Genomic DNA, 3,189 nt, shown 5'->3' with positions numbered 1-3,189 from the left:
TGGTTTCAGATTTTACACACATATTGTAGTAATTTGGTGGGAATTGCAAAATAATTAATGCTTGTATTTTCAGTGGACAAGGGAATTAGTGGAATATTAATGTTTTTTATTGGAATAATTAATAATTAAGTAATGCATTTATACCCATGATTTTATGGTTTTATTAAAATAATGCCACAAAATACTCAGGTTGCTTGTTAGTGTTACTTTACTTCATTTGAAACACAGATGCACAACTTCACCCCTTTTCTTATTTCGTTGCCATGTTGAAGCTATCAACCATTTCGTTTCTGTTCAAGACCATCCAACAGCGAAAATCAGAGGATAACCACTCGTTCTTCTTCATCATCATTTTTGTCTTCTTTTTATTTTCTCTTGAAAATTAGTTTTCTCACGTTCTTTTTTTCTTCTTCAAGTTTTTGCGGTATTTTTGTGTTGGTTTGTTTGATATGAAACTTACCCGTAACAACCCTACCCGTAAACCCGTCACCCGCGAGACCCGTCTTACCCGTATACAAAAATGGGCGGAAGTGGACCTACGTCCGTTTACAGAAATTACAGTGTGGTGCAGCTTAGTACTGCATTTTGGTTGCAATTGTCCGTTTACGAAAATTATAGTGCAGTGCATCATAGTGCATTTTGATTGTAAATTCTCAGTTTACAAAAATGACAATGCAGTGCAGCAGAGTACTGCATTTTGATTTCTTTTCAAATTGCAGCTCCAAATTAATGCACCTTCAAATCCAAATTGCAGCTCCACAAATTAACGCGCCATCAAATCCAAATTGCCATCTTCTTTTGCTTCTGTTTCATCTTGGTTTCAGAAAAATGTATTTTCTTCTTCTTTCCATTGCCTTGTTTGACACTTCTAGAGACCTTGATGATACAACAACATGGATTGTTGCATCTGTTTGCATTGTTTTCATCTTGATTTCCATTACTCTGGAAAAAAGTCTTCACAGAGTTGGAATGGTAATTTGAAACTTTTTATTTTTTATATTTTTTTAATTTTGTTTTTTATTTTAATTGTTATATTTTTCAAATTTAATTTGTTTCATTAATAATTTTATTTGATCATTGTACTTGTTGGTAGTTCATTGTACTTGTCTTTTATTTTGTTTGGTTGAAATTGTGTCATAATAAATGAAATCTTAGATTTTTTTTTTGAAATTGAGTGATTGTTTTGCTTATTGACTTTTTTGAAATTCTTGCATGATTCATGATGAGTCTTGTTTTTTTTTTCCTGTCAGTGGCTAAGAGACAATCAGAAGAAGTTTTTGCTTGAAGCTTGGGAAAAAGTCAAAATTAGTAAGATTTTAGTCTTGTGAACATATGATCTATGAAGCACCGACCAATATAAAAATGTAACATACATACACTTGCACATTGGCACCAATAATAATTTGAAACAATGAAAGAAATTAAATGTAACTTTATTTATCGTATTAGTTTGCAGTTGCAAACTGACAGTGACACATGTTGGACACTAGACACGCCTTTAATTTGTAATGTTGGTGCTACACAATTTATATTGCTTTTTTTTTTCTAGCAATTTGACACTTTGACTCATATGTTGAGTTAATTTCCATTTTCAGATTTATTTGGAATACTAATGTAATGATGATAATAATTATAATTATTTATCTCATGTTTCTCTACTCAATGTTAACTTTTTTTTTTTTGCAGAGTTGATGATTTTAGGTTTTATTTCACTCCTTTTGACTTTTGGGCAGAGCTATATGATTAAAATATGTATTCCTGCCAAGTTGGCAGACATAATGTTGTCATGTCACAATCCATATCCATATCAGAAGAAGTATGAACAAAGATATTTATCAGAGGGTGCTACACCTTATCCATGCAAGAAGGTATTTTTATCAAATGTTCCTTTTGACCTTTACTGCTCTTTATCTGCAAACTTTGCCCTTATTTATGAAATTGTAAATCTAATTGTTGTTTATTATAGGAACATATTCCAGTTGTATATGCCAATGCATTGCACCAACTACACATCCTCTTATTCATCTTTAGTCATCATTTACTCTGCTGTTATAAAATTGTCTATATACCACGGGGACACACAACAATGTATATCTATGTTTATGTTTATGTATATAGCTATGTTTGATTTTAAGTAAAATTTAGTTCTAAGGCTAACTCCTCTTAAAACATACGAATGCATGGGTACTTTACTAGTTATTAGTGAAAAGAAAGTACAAGATTGATATGTTTATGTTATCTTCATGCCGGTAAAACAACTGCTTTGCTGCTCATAGTTTGATGTTTTTTTTAACAAGTCATATTTTGATGTTAAGTCACTTTGACCTATGTCTGAAGTGTTATTGATAAAGCAAAATTGCATACTAACATAACCTTGCAAATCACAATGAAGAGTTGGATTTGCTAGAAACTTGTAATCACGTACTATTAGATCACTATTTTATGACGCAATATAAATTGTGGTGGTTGCGCTAAGGTATGGTCAACATTGTCAATGGCGGAAGGCCAGAAATCCGACATATAAACACACAATTGTGTCATATTGTGCCGCCATGGCTGGCATCTCTTCACAACAAAAAATTTGCTACGTCATAACGTCGTAGAGGTGCCATGACCGCCATTTTACAACGTTAGGTATGATACGTTGCTTGTAATTATTGAGATTTTAGATGTATAAATGGTCGACATTTTCTTTGCAAATGTTGTAAAATTTCATGTTTGTAAGTTCGGCCTCCTGCAACACCAAGATACTCACCTGTCACATCTTTGTGTTGACCTCTTTGTACTCTGTTGCCGACATACTAAGCATTGACATTGAGGTCCCTTGCCACCAATGGACTATGGATCCTTTAGCTCGCTAGGTAGCTTAGTGTCGTCGTAAACAATCCTCTGAAAAGGCTGAAGCAGTTGAGAAAGTGGTCACCGGTCTTGAAAATGTCAACTTCATTTTTGAAGCTAAGTACACTACTTGATTTTCTAATATCGTATTCGTAAAAGAAAAAATCAATTAATAAAAAGCATTTGTGTGATGATTATACTGATCTCAACTAGGCATGTTCTAAGAATGTTTACCTCCTCCCCAATATTGATAATCAAGTTGATAGTTTTTCTTGCTATAAACTATTGTCTTTCATGGATGCATATTTAGGGTACAATATGATTCCCATGCACCCAACAGATAAAAAAAAA

This window comes from Cicer arietinum, chromosome 7 (assembly GCF_000331145.2).
Source record: "Cicer arietinum cultivar CDC Frontier isolate Library 1 chromosome 7, Cicar.CDCFrontier_v2.0, whole genome shotgun sequence".
Lineage (NCBI taxonomy): Eukaryota > Viridiplantae > Streptophyta > Magnoliopsida > Fabales > Fabaceae > Cicer > Cicer arietinum.
This window is presented reverse-complemented; position numbering follows the sequence as displayed.